Source organism: the organism of the source record quoted next, unplaced genomic scaffold (genome assembly GCF_019419815.1).
Source record: "Pyrus x bretschneideri cultivar Hongxiangsu unplaced genomic scaffold, Pyrus_bretschneideri_v1 Contig10, whole genome shotgun sequence".
NCBI lineage: Eukaryota > Viridiplantae > Streptophyta > Magnoliopsida > Rosales > Rosaceae > Pyrus > Pyrus x bretschneideri.
Window position 1 is genome coordinate 8,537,709 of NW_025999391.1, and position 7,865 is coordinate 8,545,573.

Sequence of the window (7,865 nt, forward strand, 5' to 3'; positions counted from 1 at the left end):
AACCATACAGGTTTTACGGCAAAGGGTTAGAACTTTTGATAATGAAATGATTTTGAAAAGCTTTGTTTTTGCCCACTCATACTTTCTGTTTTGCGCCTTTCCAGGTTCTAGTTAGAAGCAGCTTTGGTGGTTCACGAAGACTTGACGGTGGTTCTGACAGAATATCACAAATATAAGATCACCTTTGGGTGTTGTGTAATTAGTATTCGTTCTTCTGGATTGCACTTAGGCTTTCTGTGCTCTGATTATGTTTATCACACTTAGTCTCGCATTATTGTGTTACCTTAACTAGCTTATTTAGTAGTTTAGTTTTTATTTATTCGTACTTTTATTATTATCTTTTGCTTCCGCACTGTGCACATGGCTACGTCACCCTCGCATGACGGCCAGCATGCCTTGATTCCAGTCGGGGGTGTGTCATTATACACCTAAAAAACAATAATAATTATATATATATAATATATATATATATACACACACACACACATATTAAATTAAATTTAAAAAATTGATGACCATTGATCGGCTGAGATTTAATCTCAACAGTCCATTGTGCATTAGTTTGGAGGCTAATATATTTTATATGTATAGTACTATTGTTTTATTTATTTTCATAATTATTTGGGTAAACTTCTCATAATTTGAACGGTTTTTTAATGTTTGGTTTTTCTATACTTAGTTTATGCGGAAGAGAGTTCTGACGTGGAAAACCTTATTGAAAACATCATCAACATAACTCTTGAAGGCAATAGATCAAGCCAAAGTTCCAATACAATTTCCATTGGTAAGGTTTAAACTTTTGAGAAAGACTTCACAACCTTGAAAACAAAAACTCTTTCCTTTTGCATATCCTCGCACATTTAATATTTCGTAATAGACTAGTAGTATATGGATGTTTTTTTATTAGGCTCTTATTTTCGAGTGTAGATGTAGTACTTAAATGACAAATGTATTTTAATGTTTTGAAGTAATATTTATGCGGCAATGTGTGCTATGTGCAAATTTAAGAAAAAAATATATATTTTTCTTAACGGGTCCTTAACAGGTTGGGTCACTTTACTTGACACGACACGACCCATTAAGATGATAGGTATTACATGAAAACGACACGACCACGACATACACGACCCGTTTGCCAGGCCTAGATACATTAATATCAAACATTGTTAGTGTGTTTCTTTGTTAAGCATTCATATGGAAGCAACATTGGAACATGTTAGCTACCCTTGCACATGAGGCATTAACAAGTGTGCAATATGTCTTTCCAAATAACTTCAGGCCTACCAAGACTCGATGAAATGGCGATATGCATGCTATTTCTGGTAAAAAAAATTTGCGCGCTACGCGTACTATTCTTACTGACCTCTCTACTATTTTTTCCTGGATCCGTCACGTGATGATTTCTAAATTTAAAAAACAAACTGAACTATAAAGAATTATGATATTGTCGGCTTGATCCGATCCTCTCTGCATGCACAGTGATGTTAACTGACTACATTGTCAAAAGCGATTAATTCATGGTGGTTTATAGTCACATTCCATGAGTTTGGACCACAAAGAGATACTTTGGAGGCATTGTGAAAACTGTTTTCTAGTTCTATTATCTATATATATATATATATATATATTTAATTTGATTGCTTTGCTTCAAACTCAGTATCTTTATCAAGTGGTGAATGTTTTCTAATAGATAAATATTTTATTCTTCAACCCAAGTGTGTCTGCGGTCAAACACTCTTCAAGGTTTCGGTCTAATTTAGCGTAAGAATTAGTATCTTTATAAGTTCCTTATCCGTTTTATGTTAATTACACGAATACACCAACCAACCCTGGTACCCCCAAGCTACTACCTTATTGACACGATGCTCTTGATATCGATAGACATGACTAGAAAAGAGATGAATAGCCTAGCCTATGTGATGCAGAAAAAGCTCTAGCAGCAAGGAGTTATCTGCAGGATTAAACATGCATTGCAGGCCTGTGATAGAGTAAACAAGCAGGTGTACTCGCACGTTGTTGCAGGGTTTGAAACATTGTTGAAGTTGTAGAAAGTTTTGAAAATATATGTGCCAAAGAGTAGTGTTTAGATACATATATTACATCCTCAAACAATGACCTGAACAATGCTCCGTGGACGGCCTCTAAGGTCATCTTCAAGCAACATTCTCTCCCAGATGCCAATTTACTCAGCTTCACAACGCAAAAATTGAAGTTAGACACAAAACAATTTCATTTGGTTGAAAGTAAAATTCGCAAATGACTGAAAAATCAAAGGGGTTGTTGCTTCCCAATCCCAGTTAACACAAGCAGACTCCTAATGTACAACTCTTATTCACGAAGAAAAGGTTGCTAGCACTTCTTTGCAATCCAAACCAATCAAAACTTCAAAATAGCAAAAAGAATAAAAAAAAAAAAAAAAATAAAAAAATAAAGTTCTTTCAAATACACATCTATACATGCAATTACCTATAGGTATCATGCATATTTAAGCTCAATCCTTTTAGTAAATTTAGTGCAAAGAGATGCTTGCAATAAATAGGAAGGCAAATCTTTTTTTGCATATTGCAGCTATCTCAGCTAATTCCTAATCCAACAGTACAGCTTTTCTCTAACAACAAATCTTTTCCCTTTCCACCACTTTTCACTTGTGTCATTATCTCAGTAGAGAGGGTGATGGCAAACGAATGACAAAATAAATAAAATAAAAATAAAATAAAATAAATAAAAAAACCCAACTACCAGATTCAGTCAAATACATACAAAGTAAAAAACCACTACCAAACTAAGAGATTTAATCAAAGAATTCTACAACAGTAACTAATTTCCTTTACCTAGGCTGATTAAAGCAGCATAATGTATCTTATATCTGATAAAAGCAGCATAATATATCTTATAGGATCATAAATCAGAAGTATTGGACGTCTTATATTTGTCTTAGAAAAAAGGGCACAAGGATTAAGGGGTATATATTTGTATTTGTTGGATTATATTAGAAAATATGAAAATAACACAAGAATTCCATTAATAATAATCATAAAGAAATTCACAACATCAATTTATGTATGAGATTAATATAAACAATTAGAGAGAAAGTTAGAAAAACTATAAACTTGGAAATTGAGGTTTGCATAAATGCAATGTCCTAAAGACAGATTTCGCCCATGCTCTTGTGCTTGTAGTTCGGTAGGCATTCATCTCCCAGGATTCAACAATCTATAATCCAAAGTCAAAGCACTTCAATCTTCGAACTCTGGCAAACTTCATATATTCCGTACTCTCAATACACGACTCAGATTTTTACTAAGACATTGGAGAAAACTATTCTCTTAAATATATTAGACAGGTGAGATGCTTGAGTTTAAATAGAACTCAAGCCACCCTTTTTGAAACATTATGACTGTTTCCTAAAGTTCCAACGAATAGATACAACTCATGAATTTGAATTCATCTATGACACATGACTCTTATTCTTCATTCATAAAAAAAAAATATATATATATATATATATAATATTAATTATAATTTATAATTTCCAACAATCCCCACATGAATGAAAAATTAGGAAGAATTTGAGAGTACATGCAGACAAGAGATGCATCGAAAGAGGTGTCTTTTGGACTTAAACCTACCCTAGTGAATACTTATCAGATTTACGTGCTAACACAGTGAATATGGAATCTTGAATTGTTCACCGCAGTAGTAAACCGAGATAATAAGCAACACACATCACTAATCCTAATATATTTCGATTCATATGGTTGTATTCATTTTGGCCCTGAACAAATCCCGGATTCATGAAAGCTTTGGAGAATTTAGCCATTTCATTCTCATAGAAGCAACCCGCTTCTACTCTCACATAGGTGACCACCGATTAAGAATACTCTACAATATTCCTTTTATTTATAAGATATCACCGTCATTAAGTATAAATATACATCCTAAAACTTCTGCAGACAACACACTTCTTCCATCATAGGAATGAGGTATATAGTGTGTTAACTTCTTTGAGTCATGCCCAACCAATTTGCCTATTGAACTTAGACCATGGGATCTCCAATAAACTAAGTTAGGTTTTCGCGCAGCTAATTCATTAGTTGTGTTGGTTTTAGCCTCATTCTCTCGATGGTCAACTTACTCTCTAGTCAAACCTTTAATATTTGGTACCATTTAAGTTGACTGTCTTTAATGGTGTGCACAATCCATCTTATGAAATTATATTTCACACAAGAGTAGTTGTTTAGAATGTCAAGTCCTCAAACATGGGTTATGACTTATTCAATAATTTGCTAACACTAGGAAGTAGACTTTCCCCACATTTAAGGTATTTTGAAAGAATGTCTCTAACCTCTCCACACCTTAAAAGTCATTCATAATAAGAGATATTGCTTATTATCTCTTTTAAATGCAAATTGCTCTTCCTAAATGAACACAACAGTACGAACCGTAATATATTAGGATTAGTGATATGTGTTGCTTATTGTCTTGGTTTACTGTTGCGGTGAACAGTTCAAGATCTTCCACATCCACTGTGTCACCAAGTAAATCCGATAAGTATTCACTAGGGCTCTACCGATGCATCTCTTGTCCGCCTGTACTCTCAAATTCTTCCTAATTTTTCATTCATGTGGGGGATTGTTGTAATATATAATTTTAATAATTGAATGAAAAATAATGTTAACCAATTTCTTAGAAAGGTTATGTTGTTTAGATGTATTCCCTTGATAAGTGATGTGTACTTATGAGTGAAAAGTTACATTTCTTTAATAAGTAGAAATTGGATTCTATATAAACCCATGAAACCATTGGTATTAAATATAGAAAATTAGAGTTAATTTTTACTCTTGAGAAATAGAGTTTCCCCACGTTGTTTCTCTCATGCTTCGTGTGTCAAATTTCGAGTTGTATCTTGAAAGTACGGAATATATAAAGTTCGTCAGAGTCCAAAAATTGAAGTGCTTTGACTTCAGATTATAGATTGTTGAATCCTGAAAGATGGACGCCTATCGAACTACAAGCACAAAAGTAGGGGCGAAATTCTATCTTTAAGACATTGCATTTATGTAAGACTCAATCTCCAAGTTTGTCAGTTTTTTCTAACTTTATCTCTAGTTGTTTATATTAATCTCATAGATAATTGAGGCTGTGAATTTCTTTATGATTATTATTATTAGAATTCTTTTATATTTCTCATATTTTCTAATATTGCTCCAACAGTATTGAATCTGTATTCGCAATCAAGACCAAATCATGACTTCCATAAAGTCAATTGAGAATTTAGCAGTTGTATTGCCATTGCTCTAGTACTTTTCATTGTCTTCTATTTCCAATATACGAAGGAAAAAAATTACAAGCTGGTATATTTTTTTTTAAATGTTAGGCAGGATTAACATGCACATCTCTAATAATTAATATATAATTCCCCTAAATTGATTTGTACTCAACGTTTCACAGTATTAATGTAAATAGGAGAAAACATAACAAATATCCTTAGTCACAAACATAGCATAACCAGGGACGGAGCCACTATAGGCCTAGAGCGAGCCACTATAGCATAACCATGCACATCTCCAACACAATCATAACATAAGCATTCCAACTAGAATTAAAGACACAATTGTCAAATAATAACTCTGTTAATTCAGAAAATAATACACGGCTATACTGCCTCTATTCACTTGTTCAAACCTTACCTTCGAAGAAGATCAGCTGGTAATGCCTCCATGTCAAACCTCCACATATCCTTGTATGCTGCAGAGCTTACCTCCATGGCGTACTTTCCCGGACTAATTAAGTATAAATAGTCTCTTCTCCTCAATTGCCTGGTATGATTTGCATTTCTCTTAGTTGAGAAATTCTACACTTCATGTTGGTTCAAATTAATCATATATCAAAAATTGAAATTCAGACATTATTACCTTATCTGCACTCATCCCATTGATTTCTTGCTCTAACAATTCCTTCGTGATAGCAGATTCGGGAGGACCATAAACAGCAGGATCTAGTTTGCTGAGAATCGGAAATTTCTGTGCAATAGAACCCAACTTAAGGACTCTTAAATTGACCCCAAGTTTGGCGTGCAAATTCATTATCACGCAACCAAGCAAATCTATCCACTAACCACAAAGTAAACAGCAGGAGAAAGAAGTGAGATAAAGACGAAATTAAACTGATGCCTCGGAGTCTCGACAAAGTTATTGTAATCTAATGGAGTCGTAGGAGCTTCAAATCTTACAAAACAAGGGAAAAGAATAAGGATAGAAGGAGAAAAAGTGCACTTACTTTTTATAACAGCGGGGATTTCGTATTTCAACCATCTTTCTCCAACGGAAAGAACCTCTTGACAATGTAGCAGCAAGAGATGGTATAAGATTGTGAAGCAGAGCTTTCAATCTTCCAGTGGAGAAAGTATTCTGCTTAATTTCCTCGAAAGCCTCATCCCGAGGTACATAATCTCTTTGAATGCCATCAAATCAGCGATTAGACGACAATACTACAGAGTGAATGTAAACGGAGAATTAGACTTCACTAATAAGTATGAAGAGAGAACATCATACACCCCTGTCTTGGTTGGAGGCCGGCTAGTCCTACAACGCCTAGGGTAAGGGAGAGACTGAGAACTTGACAAGTCAGAACAAAGAGGAGATTAAATGGGAGTAAATGGGATAGTTAGGGTTTTGTTTAGAAATCTTATAAAGAATTAAATATCCAAAATCGGTATAAATATTTTGCTAATACGATTATAGCAACACAAAGCTTGTTGTAAGTTGGTTGAAGTAAACACTCTCAACCTGTAGGTAATATATAATTAACATATATTAAATAATTAAATATAAATTTGTTTGGTGTTCGGCTCTGTTTTTGATTTTTTAAACTCACCCCTAACTACTGTTAAGCACTCAAATACAAATTCTTGTATCTACAAACCCGACCCATTTCCTTATATGAAACCATTTCCTTATTACTTTCATATAAGGATATATAATTTTCGGCCATAAACTCATCGTATATGGTGGTTGCTTCCACCATTAAGTGAAAATATATTATGGCCGCTCAATTTTCTAGTTAACAAAGTAAAATGTTCCATACAAACACCTAGTTATTATTTCTATCCAGTCCGTGGTTTCTAACAAAATTTGCAACAGATTTCTATCCACCATTAAGTGAAAATATACTTTCCCAACAAAATTTTCAACATTCTTCCAGCTCATTATACAAATCAATGGTGATTGATGATAGAAGGTAACATTGTCATTTAGAAAAATAGTCCGAACAAAATTTTCTTGCAAAATAGTACTAGTATACCAACCGCCGTCAACTGATCAGCTACTACAGGTACTGGGAAAATATTTTTTACGTCTTAATATTGGGGTGCATTTGTACAACATATTCTCCAGTCTAAATATTTTCATACGCATTGAAAATACACTCGCAATATACAGATTAGAACAACGCTTGTTGATGGAATTTCCTATACCTTATTTGATCATTCGACCAATTTTTTTTCAAAAATATTTGGTAACTTGCTGCTTCTTAAGCCAACAAAAGATTTGCTAACATTTGAAGTGCATAGATTATTACAAAAAAGAACATCTATATACCTTAAAGAGTGCAAACCATTTTACAAATGCCCCCTAGCGCCCACAACACCAATATATGGATTAGTCATTCATAAAACTCCCTGACCATGTATTATAGTACGAAATAAAATGGCAGCTGATTTCTATTAACTTGTTTTGTTTAAGAAAGATTTTTCTTTTCTTTTCCCTAAAGAGACAATTATATTAGAAGAAAGAAGAGGCAAATGCATCGAGTGGTCCAGCAGATCAGCCCTAACACCGCGGCCACAAAAGGACCAGAAAACAAAC

At 33.8% G+C, this 7,865-nt stretch overlaps 1 long non-coding RNA gene across 2 annotated transcripts; it reads right to left on the reverse strand.

Annotated features, from left to right (window-relative positions):
• Window positions 1-1,907: 1,907 nt before the first annotated feature.
• LOC125470059 lies at window positions 1,908-6,672 on the reverse strand. Of its 2 annotated transcripts, none has more exons than XR_007252333.1 (4): window positions 6,280-6,672; window positions 5,916-6,113; window positions 5,691-5,819; window positions 1,908-2,190 (listed from the first exon to the last, which is right to left on the reverse strand). It is a non-coding gene; the product is annotated as an uncharacterized LOC125470059 (long non-coding RNA). The 2 variants fall into 2 exon arrangements; XR_007252332.1 differs by having other exon boundaries at window positions 1,912-2,190; window positions 5,916-6,023; window positions 6,280-6,667.
• Between the last annotated feature and the right edge of the window lie 1,193 nt (window positions 6,673-7,865).